Raw genomic sequence first — 23,012 nt, 5'->3', positions numbered from 1 at the left:
AGTCAAGCAGGCTGGAGATCAGAACACTGGAAACAGGCAGAGACAAATTCCAAAAGCAGGCCGAAGGTCAAACACGGGTAGTCTAGCAGGCTGAGATCAAAACACTGGGAAAAGGCAGAGACAAAAGTCCAAGAGCAGGCCGAGGGTCAAACACAGATGATCAAGCAGGTAGAGAAGTCCAGGGAGTAGCCAGAGGTCAATCACAGGAGAGGTTCAAGGCGAGGTCAAGGTCAATCCGGGTCACGACAGGCAGGTACAGGTACACAGGTTCAGGAACGGATCACAGGAGCTGAAAAGACAAACCAGCAACAAACACAGGAAATGGTCGTCTTTATATAGGCCCGCCAGGGAGACGTCCCACTGTGCGCGCACACGTTCGTGCTGATGCGCTGCGTCGTGCACCCACGTGAGCTAATCCGTTCGGGACACGCGCTCGTACCCGCCGATCGAGTGACGATACGTGCTGATGAGCAATTCTACCATGCAGGTGCACGGGGAAGCGTCGATACTGGCAGGCCCTGATTCTGCCATTTCCCTGACAGTGCCCTCCCCCAAGGGGCAACCTCCGGATGCCCAACCTAGCCGGGATTCCAGGATGTCTTCTGTGGAATTCCTGCATTAAGCGAGGAGCATGGATATTGCTAGCAGGCTCCCAAGAATTGTCCTCTGGGGGATACCCTTTCCACTTAACCAAGTACTGTTCCTGTCCCCCCCTCTTTCTGTAGTCTACTATTGCCTCCACTTTGAATTCCTCTTCCCCTTCAACCCTGATTGGTGGAGGAGGTAGTTCTCCTCTTCCTGGGAAAGAGCTGGGGGTGACTGGCTTTAGTAAAGAGGCATGGAACACCGGATGTATCCTATAAGAGCTAGGCAAGGTCAGTTTGAAAGCCACAGGGTTTACAACCCTCTTAATTTCAAAAGGGCCAATGAACTTTGGGCCTAGCTTGCGTGATGGGCAAGGTAATTTGAGATTGATGGCAGATAGCCACACTTTATCTCCAACCTTGAAACTTGGGTTACTTCTTCTTCCTCTGTTGTAGTACTCTTCATAGCTTCTTTGGGCTTTCTTCATAGTTTCTGGAATCTGCAAGAAATTTGTTTGGATAAATGGTATTCGGTCCTGTACTGCAGGAGTTGAAACTTCGGGAACGGAATCTGGGAGAAAAGAAGGGTGAAACCATAGTTTGCCCAAAAAGTTGTTTGGTTGATAGCAGAATGTATGGAATTGTTGTAGGCGAACTCTGCGCATGGTAAAAGAGAGGACCAGTCATCTTGGGAACAGGAACAGAAACACCGGAGGTACTGCTCTAGAGATTGGTTTGTCCTCTCTGTCTGGCCATTGCTTTGTGGATGGTATGCGGAAGAGAGGGATGTCTTCATTTCTAGAGATTTACACATATCCTTCCAGAATCTAGAGGTGAACTGAATTCCTCTGTCGGATACAATGTTGTGAGGAACGCCATGGAGTCTCACCACTTCTTTTATGAAGATATTTGCAGTTGTTGAAGCAGAAGGGGTGCCTACTAAGGGCAGGAAATGTGCCATCTTTGAAAGGCGGTCAACAACCACTAGGATGGTAGTGAACTTCTCGGAAGGGGGCAGATCTACGATAAAGTCCATAGAGACCTCTGTCCAGGGACGTTCCGGTACCGACAAAGATCTTAAAAGTCCCCATGTCTTGGCGTTGGATCCCTTGTTGCGTTGACAAGTAATGCAAGATTGTATATACTTTTTACAGTCTTGTCTCCAACCCGGCCACCAGAAAGAGCGATTAACAAGTTCGGAGGTCTTCTGTATACCAAAGTGCCCTGCCAACTTGTGGTCGTGAAAAGTTTGTAAGATCTGAAGTCTTACCGGGGGAGGAATGAATACCTTGTCTTGGGCCCACAACAGACCGTCTTTCTTTTACAGGGAGGATACTTCGGGTTCAGTACATTGACTGGAGGCCTGTATAATAGCTGATCTGAGATTGGGCTGAATGAGACTAAGGAAGTTGTGAGGGGATAAGATGGTTCCAGGTTCTTCTGATTCGTTGGTTTCTGGGAACATACGGGAAAGTGCGTTTGCCTTCCCGTTCTTAGAGCCAGGTCGGTAGGTAATATGAAAGTTGAACCTGGAAAAGAACAAGGCCCAACGGGCCTGACGAGGTCTAAGACGTTTCGCTGTTCGAAGATACTCCAGGTTACGGTGGTCTGTGAAGATCATGATGGGTTGGGATGCCCCTTCCAGCAAATATCTCTATTCTTCAAAGGCAAATTTTATGGCTAGCAACTCTCGAATCCCAACATCATAGTTCTTCTCCAGAAGGCTAAGTTTACGAGAGGCAAAGGCCACCGTGTGGAGTAGGGCCTTTTGACCACTTCTTTGGGACAGGATAGCCCCTATTGCTGACTCCGAAGCATCCACTTCAAGCACATAGGGTAAAACTGGGTTGGAATGTTGGAGAATAGGAGCTGACATAAAAAGTCTATTTAGTTTATTGAAGGCTTCCTGGGCTTCCTGAGACCATTGAAATCTAGTTTGCTGGCGGGTTAGTTGAGTGATAGGGGAGATAATGGAAGAGAATCCCTTAATGAATCTGCGATAAAAATTGACAAAGCCAACAAATCGCTGAACCCCCTTTTTGTCTATGGGAACTGGCCATTCCTGGATGGCTTTAACTTTCTGTGGGTCCATTGCGACCCCACTTACCGAGATAATGAACCCGAGGAACTGGATGGTGTCCTTTTCGAAGTCACATTTCTCCCCCTTCAAGTATAGGCCATGTCTTCTGAGGACCGAGAGCACTTTCTTCACATGGATACGATGGATTTCTAAAGTGGTGGAAAAGATCAAAATATCATCGAGATAAATAATTACAAAGTTATCCAGATACTCAGGGAAGATGTCGTTGACTAAATGTTGAAAAGTAGCCGGAGCATTGCAGAGCCCAAAGGGCATCACCAAATATTCGAAGTGCCCAAATCTGGACCTGAAGGCTGTCTTCCATTCGTCTCCGTCACGTATCCGAACCAAATTGTATGCTCCCCGGGGATCTAGCTTGGTGAATACTTGAGCGGTTCGGAGACGCTGGAAAAGTTCAGAAATAAGAGGGAGCGGGTACCTGTTCTTAATAGTAACCTTGTTAAGCTCCCTATAGTCCACACAAGGCCTCAAGGATCCATCCTTTTTTTCGACGAAGAAGATTCCTGCTCCAGCTGGGGAAGAAGAAGAACGGATGAATCCTTTTTTAAGATTTTCATCGATGTAGGAGCAGAGGGCTTCTAATTCGTTCTCTGATAGCTGGAAAATGCGTCCGAAAGGGATCTTGGACCCGGGGTGAACAGCCTGGGTGAGGGCTGTAACCTGCTGGCAGAGTGCCTCAAGAGGAGAGCCAGCTCTGTTGGCCTCACTTATGGCTGGTTTGTACTGTCAGGTACTCACCAAGGCCGAGTTGCTGAGAGAGGCTCCCCTTGCAGCTGGGCGCACAACGACCTCTGGAAGTGGCACAGCGGGTATCGGGCACGAAGGAGCACGGGTCACCAGCAGGTAGTAGAATAGCTGGGAGGTTCTTCAAGTAGAGGGTGATCTGTGCTGGGTGGCTGACACCTTACTGGAACTGTCTAGGCAGGAGTCTGGAGAAGAAGACTGGAGCCGGCAGAGGTTGCAGAGGGTCAAACACAAGGCAAAGTCCGAGAGCAGGCCGGGGGTCAAACACGGGTAGTCAAGCAGGCTGGAGATCAGAACACTGGGAACAGGCAGAGACAAAGTCCAAAAGCAGGCTGAAGGTCAAACACGGATAGTCTAGCAGGCTGAGATCAAAACACTGGGAAAAGGCAGAGACAAAGTCCAAGAGCAGGCCGAGGGCCAAACACAGATGATCAAGCAGGTAGAGAAGTCCAGGTAGTAGCCAGAGGTCAATCACAGGAGAGGTTCAAGGCGAGGTTAAGGTCAATCCGGGTCACGACAGGCAGGTACAGGTACACAGGTTCAGGAACGGATCACAGGAGCTGAAAAGACAAACCAGCAACAAACACAGGAAATGGTCGTCTTTATATAGGCCCGCCAGGGAGACGTCCCGCTGTGCGCGCACATGTTTGTGCTGATGCGCTGCGTCGTGCACCCACGTGAGCTAATCCGTTCGGGACGCGCGCTCGTACCCGCCGATCGAGTGACGATACGCGCTGATGAGCAATTCTACCACGCAGGCGCACGGGGAAGCATCGATACTGGCAGGCCCTGATTCTGCCATTTCCCTGACACAGTATTTCACAAAAGTGAGTACACCTTTTTTGTAAATATTTTATTATACCTTTTCATGTGACAACACTGAAGAAATGACACTTTGCTACAATGTAAAGTAGTAATTGTACAGCTTGTATAACAGTGTAAATTTGCTGTCCCCTCAAAATAACTCAACCATTAATGTCTAAACCGCTGGCAACAAAAGTGAGTACACCCCTAAGTAAAAATGTCCAAATTGGGCCCAAAGTGTCAATATTTGTGTGGCCATCACTATTTCCCAGCATTGCCTTAACCCTCTTGGGCATGGAGTTCACCAGAGCTTCACAGGTTGCCACTGGAGTCTTCCTCCACTCCTCCATGATGACACCATGGAGCTGGTGGATGTTAGAGACCTTTCACTCCTCCACCTTCTGTTTGAGGATGCCCTACAGATGCTCAATATGGTTTAGGTCTGGAGACATGCTTGGCCAGTCCATCACCTTTACCCTCAGCTTCTTTAGCAAGGCAGTGGTCGTCTTGGAGGTGTGTTTGGGGTCATTATCATGTCGGAATACTGCCTTGGGGCCCAGTCTCTGAAGGGAGGGGAGCATGTTCTGCTTCAGTATGTCACAGTACATGTTGGCATTCATGGCTCCCTCAATGAACTGTAGCTCCCCAGTTCCGGCAGAACTCATGCAGCCCAAGACCATGACACTCCCACCACCATGCTTGACTGTAGACAAGACACACTTGTCTTTGTACTCCTCACCTGGTTGCTGGCACACACGCTTGACACCATCTGAACCAAATACGTTTCTCTTGGTCTCATCAGACCACAGGACATAGTTCCAGTAATCCATGTCCTTAGTCTGTTTGTCTTCAGCAAACTGTTTGCCGGCTTTCTTGTGCATCATCTTTAGAAGAGGCTTCCTTCTGGGATGACAGCCATGCAGACCAATTTGATGCAGCGTATGGTCTGAGCACTGACAGGCTGACCCCCTACCCCTTCAACCTCTGCAGCAATGCTGGCAGCACTACGTCTATTTCCAAAGACAATCTCTGGATATGACGCTGAGCACATGCACTCAACTTCTGTGGTTGACCATGGTGAGGCCTGTTCTGAGTGTAACCTGTCCTGTTAAACTGTTGTATAGTCTTGGCCACCATGCTGCAGCTCAGTTTCAGGGTCTTGGCAATCTTCTTATAGCCTAGGCCATCTTTATGTAGAGCAACAATTCTTTTTTTTCAGATCCTCAGAGAGTTCTTCGCCATGAGGTCCCCAGTCTCTTTCAATCATTAACAATCTGCCACCTCATCATCCCCACCCTCCTCATTGCTGGAGCCTGTAAGCTGCAGCTGCAGGAACATTACTGCCTCTTGCTGCTTCCTGCCTGATGTCCCCTCTGTATTCAATCACTGTGCTCTCTTCCTCGTCCAGAACACATGAAATGAGAAATTCTTCTGCAAGACTCGAACACAATAATATATAGCCCACCACAGTGCAATTCACATTATATAACACAATAGATCACTGTGTATAGCACTATATCGCATCACTGTAGAGCACAGCATAGTAGCAACTATCTTTCCCTGAAAACAAACTGTTCGCTCTCACTGTCTACTAGAACACACACTGACAAATGACTGCCTTTTACAGGGATGGCACATAACAAAACCTCCACTTTTGGCCATTCTATGCCTCTTGACCTAAGTTCAAAAGCCAGGGAGTGCATTATTGGTAGTTTGTTAGCATGGGGGAATTGCAGGCTGATTGTATTGTACTGTTACTTTTTTGGGTTCAGAGCCTCTTCATGGCCAGAGACCAAACTACTTTACTGGCCTTCACATATAGATGAATAATGTCTTTTACACTTACCAGTGACACCTGACACCTGTACTGACTACAAATTCACTTTGAGAGATACAGTTTTGAGCACTGGTTCTATCCACCAGCTCTTCTCATGATTTATAACTTGCCATTTTAGCCCAAAAGCAAAGAGGGGATCCACCACACATTCTCTGTGAGGCCTCACACACCATGGTTCCATACCAAGTCCCTAAGAGGGTTCCATTTTGCAGCAGGCACTATGATAGGGGCCTGTCTGCTTGGTAGGGTGCATCATGTGCACTGTTCACTCTCCTGAGCTAGCTGCTCTTTCTTCTTGTTTCTACTTTATACTCTTCAGAGGGTTAACCTGAAAGTTGACACTTCCTTCTTCTCTCTTCATCAAGAAAATCAGAACTTCTTTTACTGAAGTAACTCAGTTGTACATACAGTTCCTTAGTTGTTAATCACAGAACAGTGTAACATCTCAAACACATATAGCATTGTCTACCCTGCTTTTCTCAAGTGCTGTGGCGGTGGTGTGCATATTCTTTTGCTGTGTGTTCCCAATAAGTGGATATTAAAGATTCAGTCCATCATCCATTATCAGGGTAACCCCACTCCTGGTGCAGCTGCCACATCTCCATGTGTATGGTCTCACTCCCATTTCCCAAAAGACTAGTAGGCCCCACCTCCACCTTCTCAATGGGAAGTGACTCATGCAGAGGGAAGGTAAACCATTAACACCTTAAGTTACCAAAGATTAACCTATGTATGTCAAATACCATAACAGTAGGTATATGAGGCTATGACAGCGAATGGCCACATTAGTTCACCAATTCTGTAAACTATGAACAGGCAGGGATCACCTCAAACCCATGCTTGCCTAAAACCTGATTCTCGTTGCTAATCACAAATAAAGCGCATTGCCAATATGGCTGCTGTGACATCACCTTTTTATAGTGAGGGGGCTGGCTTATACAACCCCCTCCCCTTATGTTCTGTTTATGCCAGCTTGCCTAATTGTAAAGGCTAGGCTGTGCATTATTGTTACAAAAAATTTGGTCTGGTTTGTCTGGAGCCCATGGTAGCCGCCAACCCAAACCTCATCTCTACTAAGGACAAATCAATATTAGAATAGACATTTTTATGGTAGTATTTCATTATACTTCATTTTTTCTGAATAACAAGCTTTTTACTTAAAAATGGCAAAATTAGCAATGTTTTTTAGCTTATGATCACAGTGATCTAACTAGTAATTCAATTTCTATATTATTTCCACTTCAGAAGACTAGCTATTTATCTTGTTATAATGATATGTATATATCATGTCTACAATTGGAGTGAAGGCAAATACGCATTACAATGTGTCAATATTTCTTTGAATGGAGCCATACTACAAATTTAGCTGCCTTTGGAGCAAACGTAATTAGAAACATGGTGCTTACATTAATATTTGCATGTAGCATTTAAAGCACAGGAAGTGACCCATTAAATTGTGAAAAGCTAAGCAGTTCGTGGCAATCAAATTGCATCACTTTGCATTTTTCATCCAATTTAACATTTACAGTACCTGCAATAGTTTCTCATATGTGAATGTACAGAAAATAAGGCAATACTTTATGCTGAAGTGCTTTTATTTTAAGAACATATGTGCTTTAAAAGAGCAGCAGAAAACATTATGTTGTCTAGTGTCTATAGTGATAAAAGCTCTGTGAATTGGTTCATAATTAGTTGACGTTTTAATGATACCTTGAAAATCTGTATGTACAATAAGGTTACTAGTAGTCCATTGCTTGGAGCTGCAGGGTTAAGGGCTTATTCACATGGGCACTCATACAGAGTGAATTGCTGTTTGTACTATCGCTAAGCTGCATGAATGGACACACATCGGCTGTATGGTCTCACCCATACAGCATGCTGCATGAAGCTGAGCCCTTAAGGAGGAAGCAACAAGCGTCAAAATTTGCAATCTGTGATCCTGTGTCCATGTGTTGCTCATTTTTGGACACTTGTGGCTAAATTCGGCAACAGAACTGTAGAGGACTCCTCACGAAACCTGAAACCACCTGTAGGGAGAAGGGTGTGTAGGGGGTCCATACAGCTAAAACATAGCTGTAAACGTAAAGCAGACAGCATACTACTCCCAATAACACAATCTCACAGTCATTTTTACTTATTTTATTTTTTATTTTATTTATTAATTATTATTAAAGCTAGGCAAATATTTTTATAATTAAAAGAAGCAAACTATAAGACCATGGTGATCACATGATCAGGAACCATGCCTATAGTTCTGATTCTGTTTTGAGTGCCGGAAATGTGTGCATTCTGGTGTGAAGCAGAACTTACTATAAAAGGTAACAACGTTTTTCTTCTGTAGTGAAATCACACAGCAACATTGTCACCATGTAGATAGGGTGGATGTACATGTAATTTAACCACTTGCCAACCTGCTTACAACAAATGTACTGTGAGCTGGTGGCAGCTGCAGACCTTGTGATGTACTGATATGTCACAGTATACATGCATACTGGCGTGGTCCTTGCGGTGCGATTCGGTGACAACTGTTTCTGGTGAACACCTAAGATCACTATGTGTAGTACCTGGCCACTGTGACATGCTGTGAATAGATGATTAGAATCTCAGCAAAGTATTTTGCTTAGTATTGTGATGCTGTGATTGGCCAACAGCTATCACATGGTACCTAGGCCAATCACAGTACCCTGTACCATGTGATTAGCTGTAGCCAATCACAGATCACAATAGTAATCAAGCTGTCATGAATGAAAGCCATTTATGACACCTAAAACTATTGCTTATAACAGTGATTGTTACATTTTTTTTTTTTACATACTTTCACCAGTCAGTATCCCTGATCACCGCCACATATGATGATGCTGTACTGCACTGGTGGTAGTAAGTAAAAAAAATGTGCAAAAAAACTAATTTTATTTATTTCTTAATTTTCTAATAAATTGTGATAAAAAAATATATATATTCCATAGTTTGTAGACGATATAACTTTCACGCAGATTACATAATATATATTGGTTTAGGTTATTTTACCAGAAAATTGAGAACACTACATTTTAGCCTAAATTTATGAAGCAACATTATTTGTTGGCAAAATTTTATAACAGACACTATGAATTTTTTTTTAAATCTTCAGTATTTTTTTGTTTATCTAGCAAATAAAAAAAAAACAGTGGAGATTAAATACCACCAAAAAAAAGCTCTATTTGTGTGAAAATAATGATTAAAATATAATTTGTGTACAGTGTTGAATGACCGCGCAATTGCCAGTTAAAATGGTGCTAAATAGCAAAAAATGGCCTCGCCATGAAGAGGGTAAAACTTTCCAAAAGTCAAGTGGTTAAAATGAATTTTTATTAAGCAACAAACAAATTAAAATCCAACCTCGGCTAACACTTTTAAGCAACGGGTTTCTTGCTTTTAGGGCCAGTTCACACCAGAATTGTACAGGAAAATGATTTCCTGCACCGCATTCCGGTTCAAAAAAAGGTTCAATCAATCTGAATAAAGCTAAAAATTGTTAGCACAACTTCCAGTGTTTGGTTTGTCCACAACTTTTTAAGTGTTTAAACTATTATATTTAATCTGTTGGCAGGTTGCATCACATATGTAATTTGGGATTTCGCCTACATTTTTTTTTTTTTTTATGTATTAAACAAATGTATTGTTCCAGTATAAAAATGGCTCTTTTAATAAATCACAATGAGAATGTCCTGTAAACTTCAGTTTTCACAATACTTGACAAAAAAAATCCATTATTTATTGCATTGGCATTTTATTTCTATACTGTATTTTTACTTGTATAAAAAGGAAAGTTGCTGTATGATTGATGCTTCAACAAATATATAGGGCTGGATTAAGGACAACAAGAAAGAACCAATGTAAAAGTGATTCACTCAGCTTCTGGAAATGTATCTTATGTTGTACAGACAGGAGAATTTGTCAATCAGCAGAGCTAAAGAATACGTGAAGAGGACATATCCCTCCTAAGTCCATTAGCTGAAGAAATGTGATATTACAGTGTCAGTTTAACTCATCTAGATTTTCTTCCATCGATTAGCAGAATTTGATATATTAGCAGCCCTATATTTCATCCAAGATTTACTAGAAAATAGCAGGTGTTAAACTGAAATAATTAGCTCTGCCTAAGTATTAAATTACACACTTGCTCAAAAATTATTGTTTAAAAAGAAACTTGCTTTAGTTTCTTGAAAGTAGGCAAATATACAGACTTCCTTAATAAAATAGTTCAAGAAGCAATATAGATCCTAAATGTACAATAGCAGCTCATCGAAGCCAGTATGATTTTAGTTTGCTTAAATCAGTGAAAGAGACATTTAAATTGGTTGCTATGGCTGACTCCATTTTGTACTTCAACTAAATATAGAGACATGGACAAATTAGTTGAAACCCTTCCATGAAAAAAAAAAAAGAAGAAGCTGTGATTTTCTCTGAAATACTGAAGTAATTTGCATCTATCATTTTTTATTCCATTAAAAAAAAAAAATCTGCCTTTGCTTTTAATGTTTAATTCAAAGAGGAGCTGAAGTTCCACGGTAACAGTGAACGGACAGGCTTTTATTGCAGAGGACACATGCAATGTCTCTTCTGTAATAAAATGTCCCTACCTGCCTGCTTGCAGTCTTCTCTGATGCTGTAAACTGAGCTGCACATGTGTAGCTCAGCTTACAATGCCGAGCTGGTCTCTGTGTGCCAGAATAACAACCTCCTGCGCATAAGCAGGAATGATGTCATCCCATGCCAGCCAACGAAGCTGGCCGAAGACTGGCACACAGCAGAAGATGCCAGCAAGGGACCATTGGAAAGGTGTGCATTAACCCCTTTAGTTCTGCTTTAACACAATATTTAAAAAAATAAATAAATAAATAATAAAAATGGCAAGGGCAGAAATTATGGGACCCATAACCTAATATTCACAACCTTTAGAGGCAATTACTGCAAACAAGTGATTATGTAGTTCCCAATAGGACTTCTGCACCTACCAATGGACAGTATAGGGCGCTCTTCTTGAGCAAAGTGCTCCAGCTGTCTCAGGATCGAAGGGTATCTTCTCCAGTCTGCACGTTTTCACCCTCTCTGTATACAGCCAATAAGATTCAGATCAGGTCTCGTAGAAGGCCACTTCAGAATAGTCTAATATATTGTTCTTAACTAGAGATGGTCCCGATGTTTGAATCGAACGGAAGTTTGACTCAAACATCGGGTGTTAGTTTGTCCGCAAACGGACCGAACATATGGGGCGTTTGAGGAAAATTCGAGCACCGCTGAGCTCCCCATAATGCACTGCGAGATCGCAGTGCATTGGGGGCTGCTGATTGGCCAAATCATGCACCTGACCTGCATGCTTTGGCCAATCACATTGCAATCTGCTGGGAGAGCCTTGATTGGCCAAAGGCAGGTTGCCTTTGGTCAGTCATGGCTCAGGGGGCTAAGTCCATGCCCCACACTATATAAAGCTGCTTACATGGCGGCCATATGTAGTGTGATAACGTGGAGGGTCTGGTATGGATTTTGGGGGGGAACCCACACCATTTTTTTAAAAAATTTTGGCGTGGAGTTCCACTTAAAATCCATACCAGATCCAAAGGGCCTGGTATGGACTGAGGGGGAGAACCAACGCCTTTTTTTCCTTGATCTTTAATCTATATTGCCAGGAGCTGACAATACATTACAGCCGCGAGCAAATTTAAATGACATTTTTCCTTTAGAAATGTCATTTTGCTGCGGCACTGTTCTACACATTGCACAGATGCACCACTTTATGGGCAGACCAAGGGGACCCCCCAGGCACGATAGTTAAAGGAATATTTCATTTTTATTGTTTCACTTTAAGCATTATTAAAATTACTGCTCCCGAAAAAACGATTGTTTTAAAACCTTTTTTTGCATTGATACATGTCCCCTAGGGCAGCACCGAGGTCCCCATATACTTTTTATGGCAATAACTTGCATATAAGCCTTTAAAATGAGCACTTTTGATTTTTCATGTTCGTGTCCCATAGACTTTACTAGGGTTTGAATGTTCGCTCAAAACTTTTTGCCTGTTCGCATGTTCTGGTGCAAACCGAACCGGGGGGGGGGTGTTCGGCTCATCCCTATTCTTAACTATTGTTGGGTGCTTTTAGATGTGTGTTTTGTGCCATTATCCTGGTGAATGACCCATGTCCCACAACTGAGACAGAACTTTTTGACACTGGGCAGTATGTGTCTCTGCATTGCTTGATAAGCTTGAGGCTGTATTGAATTGTTCATGTGCGCTAATATGATCTTTATAAATCTTGAGATTTCATTGTGTCCTGCACAGATCCAACAGTTTGACCTGTAGGGTTATCTCACTGGTATTGCTATCTTAAAGTATTCATGTTGATGTAAATGATTTGGTTCACGGGCAGGCAGCTTCTACACCTCAGAAGATCCGTGTGTCTCCTTGGCTTGTAGTGTAACGTACCAAAAATGGAAATTGAAGAGCCACGTCACTGCTACAAAGTCTAGATACAACTTTTTTCCAATAAAAGTCAGAGGGACAATCAGAAAGGAGCCAACACTTTTTGGCAGTTCAGGGAATGATTGACAACAATGTGAATAGACTAGAAGTGAACTAGACCTTTAAAGTTATTTTTCCAGTGTGATTGAAAGCACAGGCCTTGTCGGCAGGTGGTTTGACTGCCTAGCCCATTTTTGTTACACTGCACAGATCCAAGGCACCCAGTGCCAGATGTAGCATAATTAAACCTTTTCTTTTCTTTAAATTCTTGATTTGTCTGTGAACATAGAGTTGATGTGATTTACCAAAAAGCTCTAGTTTCTTGTCATCTGTCATAAGAACATTCCTCCAGAAGAAGTGTGGCTTGTCAATACACATTTTTGTAAATTCCACTCTGGCTTTTTTACGCTTTCTTTCAAAAGTGGAGTCCTCCTGGGTCTTTTTCCTTTGAGCTCACTGTTGCTGAAAAAGTACCAATCAGTGCAATCAGACATATTTCTTGTCCTTGGCGTTCAGCTTGAATCTCTTTGGAAGTATATTTTGGCCCTTTTTCTACCATTCACACTATCATTCCGTTCAAACTGGAGTCAATTTTCTTTGTGTGGCCACACTCCCATGAACCTTAAAGTGGTTGTATAGTCTTTTTTTTTTACTTTTACCTACAGGTAAGCCTATAATAAGGCTTACCTGTAGGTAAAAAAAAATCTCCTAAACCTGTACGGTTTAGGAGATATTCCCCTTGCTATGAGCCGCTGACTGCAGCGGCGCATGCGCACAGGGGATTCTCGGCTGAAGGCCCGGCAACTGCCGGACCTTGCCGGGTAAGAAATCTCCTGCGCGCATGCACGGGAGTGATGACATCGTGGCTCCAGCCACTCACAGCGCTGGAACCGCGATACCCGGAAGACACGTCGAGGCAACATGACAGCTCCCTCGGAGTGGACCAGGTAAGATACCGACGCCTCGTTCTAAGGTACATATTTCATAATGAGCTAGTATGCGGTGCATACTAGCTCATTATGCCTTTTGCTTTACAGGGGTAAAAAAAAAAAATTTCAGCGGGTATACAACCGCTTTAAACATATTAATAATATTTGCAACTGTAATCACAGGAACATCAAGCTGCTTGGAGATGGTCGTATAGCTTAAACCTTTGACAAACTAGTCTTACATTTTCTTTCTGATTTCCTTAGACAACAGTTTCATTTGTTTCTCTGGTCCATGCTCAGTGTGGTACACATGATGATACCAAATAGCAAAATAACGAATTTTCCCTATTTTTAGGGAGAAAAACACTGCATTCAGATCCATAATTCATATTTTTTACAGATCCTAATAAAGCTGTATGTTATGCCATAGTCTCATGCTGATGTAAAAAAAATAATAATCTGCTTGCACAGTCCTACATAGACATATTTAATGCTGTATACTGTACATGTAAAGGTTTTTGCAAATGTTGACGTGCATACAGCATTTATCCTAAATGTACACTTCTGGCCCTGAATAGCAAGGAAAGTAGGCTGCTTCTACCTGTGTTCTAACAACATAGGACATGCTAGCAATATAGAATATTAGGTGGCTTTTGCAGCCTGTGTCTCAGCAACCTAGAACACTATTCAGCAGAAGCCACCTGCGTATTAGCAACCAAGTACACAGGGAGCCACATGCATTCTCATTTGCACTGTACACTGTATGCGTGTAAACTTTAGCACAACCATAATGTGTATAGTGGACAGACTGCCAGATCATAAATAAAATCATATAGTCCTGTTCATGAGCCCCTTAATAGGCTGACTGACTGATTATGAAATTGAAGGCATGTGTGAAACTAATTACAGAAAACAGCTAAACAGCTCAGTTGAAATATCACTATGATTCAATTATTTATCATCTTTTGTAGGGGTACTAACAAATTTGTCCAGACTATTTATCGAGCTGTGTACAGATATGTAAAAAAAAAAAGTCTGCATCCATGGCCCTGCATATGGATGTATTTATTGGTGTACACGTGTAAATGTTTGAATGTTTGTGCTGTCTTTAGCTTAAACGTACACTAGCAGTCCTGAATAGCAAGGAAGCCAGCTTCTGCTGTCTGGCATCCTAGGAACAGAAGAGCTGCCTCTGTTATAGCCACCAAGTACCTTCTGTTCTCTGTGTTCTAGCAACCAAGGCCACTAGGAGGCTTCTGCGAACTGGTATCCTACCAACAGAAGATGCTAGGAAGCACAAGCTGCCTGTGTCCTATCAACCAAAGACCTTAAGCAGCAGAAGCTGTCTGTAACCTAGTATTTTAGGACTCTATGCAGCAGGGGCTGCCAGTATTCTAGCAACCAAGGACACTAGGAAGCATATATTTCCAAAATATCTTTATACCATGTTTACCATCTATGCAAAGAAGCTTATTCATTGAGATGTAGCATACTCCTCAGTATTTCCAGCTAAACCTGCGACTTTCAAGAAGACAATCTCAATGCATAGCCATAACAAGCTCACTTAGCAAGACAACCCAGACTTTCTCTTGCTTGTTCATATATAACAAATTATACCTTTTGTATGTCCACAAATTCTTGTTTATTAATTCTCTAAAGCTTGGAGTAGCTTAGGGGAATCAGGCCTATAGCCTGGCTGAAGTCATGTTTAAAATCCCCAACATCTTGTACAACCATTTTACCAGATTCTTCCATTCTTTATTCTTGATTACAGGACACAAATAAATATTTAAAAGATCATTTCCTCTTCACAATGAGTGGACTCCCAACTGTTCCTATTCAATTAGGTGTTGTTATGCTTATGTACCATGTTGAAGGCTTCTTAGTCGAAACGCGTAGGGCTTTTGCTTCCCACGTTGCCATTATTTTATTCAGTGATCACTTTTTTATCTTGTAAGGTTTTTTATCCAATAAAACCCTTTTACTTTTTGACCTACACCATGTGGAGTCCCTTTTTTTCTTTTCTCTCCATGATTTCATCTACTATTCGATTGCCTCTGACCTCTTGAACCCGCCTGGAGCTGGAGAGTGTGGGAGTGAGGGGACAGTCGCCATCTGTGACGATCCTGGCTATCGGTGACCGTGACCCAAGGGACATACCCTGCCCATCCGAGATAGGGACCGAAGGGATAATCTGCTGGATTTCACGGGAGGCTACCTCTGTCAGATGTACTGTCATATGGCAGATATGTCCCACAACATCCGGTAAGAGTGTCCAACTTTAGATGTTTATGACGCATTACCTGTGGTTGCCGTGCTGTTCAGTTTCAAGCCAACATCCTGTGTTTAAGCACTCCCACTGTCGGAGAAGACTGCTTTCATCTTTATTCATGGACTCTGGCTACAGAGTTTAGCATATGATATTATAGACATTTATACTTACTTCAGTAGTCTCTGTGGTGATTCACTTCATTATTAGTTACTATATTATATGTGTTGATTCACTTTATTGCCGGTTATTACACTACGCACAGTTTCACATGTGTTATTTTTTGACATTTATATGTTTTTTGGTTATGGTTTAGCGCTGCACTTATTTTATATATACTAGTAGTATTGTCCCTGCTCTTCTGTCTCCTTCCTGTCCTTTGAATAAATGTGTAAACTAGTTTATGGATTGCTCTACAGCACCCTGTGGATGGTCAGAAAATAACAACACATTGAACCACCCTCTAAGGAATACATCTTCATTTAAGGTTAAATTTGACAATAGTTTTGCCCAAGCCAGAGTAAGGGAAAGGGATCTGTGTGGTGGGGACCTTTTGTTCACACAGCCAACTCAGGCACAAAAAAATCAGAACGGCAGTTCATATGCAAAAAGAAGAACGTGTCTTTTATCACCTTGGATCATTTTATTTGATTCTTTAAATTTCAATATCTCAGAATATTCTTTTCAACTTCATGTACATAAAAAAATGTCAGCTTCATATACATATAAGTTAAATCATGAGTAAAAGAGGATATGGGGACTCTAAATATTCTATATGGCCCATTTCTGCACTGCAGTGGCATTTCCAAACTTATAAATATGCCTAGATGATGCAAACCACAGACTGCTATAAAAAGGATCTGTAGCTTTTCCTGTAACCTACAAGGTACCTTGCATTTACATCAAAGGAGCTAGCCAGGGTGCTGAAATGTGTCTGCCAATACATTCAAAAAAGGTTTCTTTTGACAAATACAATACATATTTTTGTATGTACATACCTCAAATGACACATAATACAGTAAGAAAGGCATCTTACTGCAGAAAGAATCTAATAATGCCAATTTTCTCTAACCCAGAAAAGACAAAAATATATCCAATCACAATGATACTGTATGTGTTGTCCCCTGGTGTTTACTGGTCTAGAAGGTTTTAATACATAAACCTGTGTAAGTGACATGCCTATTAATTCACGTACAATATAGATTTTGTATTTGGTTGAAAAAGTCTGCTGAAATCTAGAAAAATTAGTTGCAGGCTTTTACATTGATTAGCCTACTGATTTCTCAAACCATATTTTTTTTAAATGGGATCTGTCATTTTGGATTGCTATCAGCATGTTCACTTCCTGCTTTCTGGATACCAGCCAATGAAACTGAGCATTTGGGGAGTTATCTGAATTGCCAACAAACATCAAACAATGGAGCACTTAAATTTTCTTCTCAGAATCTGTCCCTAAAGGTTAGAAAACAGGCATAATGCTGTCCAGATTATGGAATTGTTTGGCTAACGATGGAGAAAAATCATGCTTTCCATGTTGCATCAGATCTGGCCATCCACAGAGGTGGTTGCATCTGAGAGGATAGGTGCTAAACAATGATGGAGAGTAATCATTCAATAGCCCTTTACACTTGTTGATGTGGTTAATGAATAATCAAGTCTTCCATCTTGGTTATAGAATATTTGGGTGGATATCAATTCATCAGAAGTAGGTAGTAGTTCATACAGAGATGATATAAAGAAACATTTGCACATAGTTCATCTGCCCTGTATGGTTGCTATTTGTTGCTGTAAGATTTCAACAGAGAAAGGTTAAAGTGTATGTCAGGGCAAAATAATAACGAGAAAGGGTTTTTTGGGACTTTGAGTGAGGCACAAGACACATGGTAGGAGAAATAATAAAATTGTTTAATTGACATATGAACAAAGCATACCTCATAAACATATGATACATGGTTGAACATGACTATTTGTATCTATATACAAGGCAATGGCATACAGAAAAGATGCCATTGCCTTGTATATAAGTACAAATACTCATGTTCAACCATGTATATGTTTATGAGGTATGCTTTGTTCATATGTCAATTAAACAATTTTATCATTTCTCCTACCACGTGTCTTGTGCCTCTCTCAAATTCCCAAAAAAAACCTTTCTTATTTACGAATTAGGAATGGAGGTGCATGTTATCATGCACCTCATTTAAAGTCCCAAAACTCGCTTTTGCTTTTCGGGCAAAATATTAAAAACATATAAACTATATCTCATGCATGCTTGCAAATTTCCCCATGACTTATCCCTTTAACCATGAAAGTACAGTAAAAAATACTTGTTAATCTGCCAGAAATATACTCAGCTCCTTATTTCCTCCTGCAGACAGACAACAAATATCCACTTCTGAACTGGAATAGCAAGGAAATTTGTCAGACCTGCCTAGATGTCTGTTGTTAACCTATTGAATCCCTCTCCTCTACTCATTTCCACAATATAAAAAGAGTAGAGAGTAATGCCCCGTACACACGGTCGGACTTTGTTCGGACATTCCGACAACAAAATCCTAGGATTTTTTCCGACGGATGTTGGCTCAAAATTGTTTTGCCTACACACGGTCGCACAAAGTTGTCGGAATTTCCGATCGCCAAGAACGCGGTGACGTACACCACGTACGACGAGACTAGAAAAGGCCGGTTCAGAACCAAGCGTGGCACCCTTTGTGCTCCTTTTGCTAATCTCGTGTTAGTAAAAGTTTGGTGAGAGACGATTCGCGCTTTTTCAGACTCGTGGCTTTCAGATCGTTTTCTGCCGTTCAGTTTGTGCTTGTGGGTTTGTATCTGCTCTTCAGTGCGTGCAGTCATTTCGTATCAGAGTTTTCTGTGTTATCTTGCCTGCTCGTTGCTGTTTTTCAGGTCGCTCTTCACAGGCCTTGCTGTTCTTCAGTGCGTTCTGTTACTTCGTTCTGAGCAGCCGACCGTTTTCTGACCTTGACACAAGTCCAGTCCATGAACAGGGTGGGGGGGAGTTCATGGACCAAGAATTGGTTGCTTCAGCGTGACCAGTTCTGTCATATGCCTTTGCTCCGTGAGATCCGTGAGAATAATCCTGATGATTTCAGGAACTTTCTCAGGATGACGGACCCCGTGTTTCACCGTTTGTTGGCTTCGCTGACCCCCTATATCAGCAGGCAGGATACCTGCATGAGGCAAGCCATCACTGCGGAGCAGAGGTTGGTCGCTACCCTGCGGTATTTGGCCACAGGGAGAAGTCTGCAGGACCTCAAGTTCTCGACAGGCATCTCCCCCCAGGCTCTTCTTTGTGGACATTTACTGCTTGTGTTTGTTTGAGCTGACCCTGACAGAAATGTGTGGAGTGCAGAAAATGTCGTGATTGTGTAACCTTATACAAAGCACTGTTGGCTGGTATTTACTAAATGCAAAGACACTTTTCACTACAAGTGCACTTGCAACTGCACTGAAACTGCACTTGTAGTGCAAAGTGGATTTCCCCTTAGGAAATTACCCCCATTTTCTCCTAAAACAACAATTACATCACCCCAAAAGTGTTGTAGTGTTGAGACAATAATCCACACATTCTTGATGAACAATCTTTTTAATACCTGCACAATCACATGTGCATTTACCAAAGGTTTTTCTGACAAACCAACATGTTTGTTGTATAACAATTTTTGTGGTGTCATTATCCAAAATCAAAATGTCCATTTTATAGAAAACAGGCCTGTGTAAAACCAACAAGAAAAGACACAAATCTTGATCTTACAAAGTTCACATTTGGTAGAACTGGAAGGCAATATCAGACATGAGTATTTAGGAACTGTGTTTGATATTGCGTTCAGATGGGGGGAAATCACCCCTGGAAAAGCCAAATTTGGAAGATGCACACAAATTTCCCAATGTCAACATGTGCTAGCTGCCATCACGGGGGATCAAGGGACGTGTTTTGGGGGAGAAAGCCCTTCCTCACAGCTACTTTATAATTGAGGAAGGGGTTGCACCCCCAAAACGCGTCCATTGATCTCCCGTGATGGCAGATAGCACATGTTGGCACACTGTGTGCATCTTCCAAATTTGGCTTTGGGAAAAATCACAAAAACATTTCGCACATTGTAGCACACAAAAGAAGAAAGTGATTTGGAGGGGTTTTAAACTCGCCCCAAAACATCAATGATGTTTTTATATTTTGGAATAACATCATTGATGTTTTGCTTGATGTTTTCCAATTGTAAATTACACCCCATGATCTCCCCGATCAGGATCTGGGCACTTTCGGATGTGAAAGGATCTGGATCCACAACCTCACGATCACCTAAAAAGAGAGGAACCCAAAATAAATTAGTTTTAAAAAAAATGCCGCAATCCATGTCTTATCTGAGCCTGTGGTCGCAGACACTCACCTGTTGTGGTGACTACTTCCACCACGTCTTCTTCCTCCTGCTCATCTTGTGTTGGGGGGATTTCCCCTTCTTCCAGAGGGGGGGGGCTCTGGTCTCCTCGGATGAGGGGTGTCCGAGTCTTTTCTCCCCTATGTAAAACAAAAATGGTATAATTAGCACACAGATATTTGATGGCAGAACTATAAAGATGAAACATTGCTTGGAAGTGGGGTACAAATGTCTATTTTAGCCGAGTTCCAAGATGTAGCTTTTTTAGTGTCCTTTGTCAACATGCAATACTTTACCTGTTTGGTACAAGCTTCACAGATGTATCCCCCCCTATAGTATACACTGGGGCACCTGTGTGGCCCCCCTAATAAAAATGGTGTTCTTGTGTCCCACACTATAGTGCTCCAGTGTCAAGATGTGAAAACAGCTGCTCAGTGTCCTCTCCTTACACACAATCTAGTTTGCATTTCATTCTAGTAACAAAGCCATCTACACAACACAATTCTTTGAAGACAAGTATAGGGCGTCAAAATGGTGGCCAAATGCATATGGCCTAAACAATGGTATTTTATCGTCCGAAATAACAATGTGTGATCCGAACGAATAATGTGCCCATGAACATGAAAGTTGCCATTTTAAACTGTACAACAGTTCCTAAAAGCACATGGAGCAGCACAAACGTAATAAACATAAAGAATAGGAACACAGCACAACTACTTACTTTTTTGCAGCACTCTCCGGATCTTTCTGTACTGCTCATGTTCTCGTAATTTCAGGTCCGACCACCGCTTCCTATGCTGATCTTTCGATCGTCGTACCCCGAATTTCCGGTGCAGACTCCTGACCACTTTCGCCATGATCTTGGCCTTTCTGACATTGGGGTTGGGGTAAGGCCCATACTTTCCATCATAGTCGGCCTTCTTCAGGATGTCCACCATCTCCAACATCTCCCCAAAGGACATATTTGAGTCCTTTAATCTCCTTCTGGATCGGGACGTTTCAGGCTCCAGCCTTTCCTCCTCCTCCTCCTCCTCGTTGCTGTACTTAGCACTATCCTGCTGTCTCTCCGCCATGTGCTCTTCCTCCACTGCGCCGAACGAAAAGGGGCGGGGAATAGACTAGAAAGAACGTCAGGGGCGGGCGGAGTTATACGCATGCGCAGTGTGTATAAATCGTAACGCGCGTGTCTGACGTACGATCTGTGAGCGGAGGAAGGAGCATCGGAGACGCCGATCGTGCTAACGAAGGTAGGATCTAAACTTGGGCCTATACTGCTTCGAAATGGAAGCCTATATTGTAACAAGATTAGGGGAGTTTGGCCTGACATTAGGCTTTGTCTTGTGTTGTGTCTTACAGAGAAAATGGATGGGTTCAACGACCACAATTTCCTGCCCCTGTTCATAGACAAGTACAGGGAGCTGCCCTGTCTGTGGCAAGTGAGACACCCCCACTATAACCACAAACAGAAGAGGCAGGCAGCGCTGGAGAAACTGCTGGAGTTGGTGAAGCCGGTGGTCCCCACAGCAACCATCCCTTATTTGAAAGCTAAAATTGGTGGCCTGAGGAGCACTTATCTTAGGGAGCGCAAGAAGGTCACAGATTCCCAGAGGTCCGGAGCTGCAGCAGATGACGTTTATGTCCCCAGGCTGTGGTACTATGAGAGACTGCGATTTCTGTCAGACCACACTGAAGTCAGGGAATCCCTCTCCACTCTTCCTTCCACTCTTCCTTCCACCCCAGCTGAGGCTTCCGATGTCCAACCTGGGCTTTCCAGCCAGGAAGAAGTGGAGGAGCCCAGCTGGAGTCAGGTATAGCATTCTTCTACAGATTTCTGGTCAATAAATAAATGATGTTTATTAGATGTTATTATTGATCACTAATTGCTGATTAAAAAAAGTGCTTTACATATCAATAGACAGTAGCGGGCACCCAAAATTGGGACAAGAATGAAAACTGCTGGGCTCAGAAGCATAGTCTGTTATATTTGTTAACATTCAATTTGCAGCAGTCAGGAGGTGAAAATTGTGTGTGATTGATGTAAAAAATACTAAAACTATGTCCCTTTTTCATACACAGGAAGACCTCAGCCAGGAGGAGGCTGTGGAATGTGGCAGTCAGGAGGAGGCGGGGATTATTAGTGTCAGCCAGGAGGAGGCGGGGATTAGTGGCAGCCAGGAGGAGGCGGGGCTAAGTGGCAGCCAAGAGAAGCCAGGGACAAGTCGCAGCCTGACTGAGTCTCAGGTCCCTCCCCTCCGCCTGCCATATAAACGAGCCAGGAAGGCCACTCCGAGTTCCGTGCAGGATTCAGCGTACAGGCTGATCCAGGAGGCTTTGGCGTCCCTCAGAGCCTTCCCCAGTCCTGAAGAGGCCTTTGCCTGCATGGCTGCCACAAAATTGCAGGGCATTCAGGAGGGTCAACGCAAGATCTCTGAGGACCTGATTTATAAAGTCCTTCGTAAGGGGTTGAGTGGGGAACTAACACACAAGACGGATGTCATTGAGAGGGACGATCCTCCTCCTCCTCCTCCTCCTGCTGCCACAACTCCACCACCACAGCCAAAGCCTGTAAGGAAGCGTGGAAAGAAGACCAAAGAGTGATGACCCTGGGTTCAGTCTGGTCTGACAGAAGATGCAGTCTCTTGTATGACCACAGCCTGGGGACACAGATGTCATCTGCTGCTTTGCGGATCTCTGGGACTTCTGGACCAGACTGCCCTCCCGTAGATAAGGACTCCTCAGGCCACCAATTTTGCTTTTAAATAATTGATGTGTGCCCTGGGGGTCCAAGGCTTTGCCCACTTCTGCAGTTTCTCCCGCGTTGCCTCCCTCTTTGTTTATAGTTGTGAGCCCT

Source organism: Aquarana catesbeiana, linkage group LG01 (genome assembly GCF_042186555.1).
Source record: "Aquarana catesbeiana isolate 2022-GZ linkage group LG01, ASM4218655v1, whole genome shotgun sequence".
Lineage (NCBI taxonomy): Eukaryota > Metazoa > Chordata > Amphibia > Anura > Ranidae > Aquarana > Aquarana catesbeiana.
Note: the sequence above shows the minus strand (reverse complement) of the source record.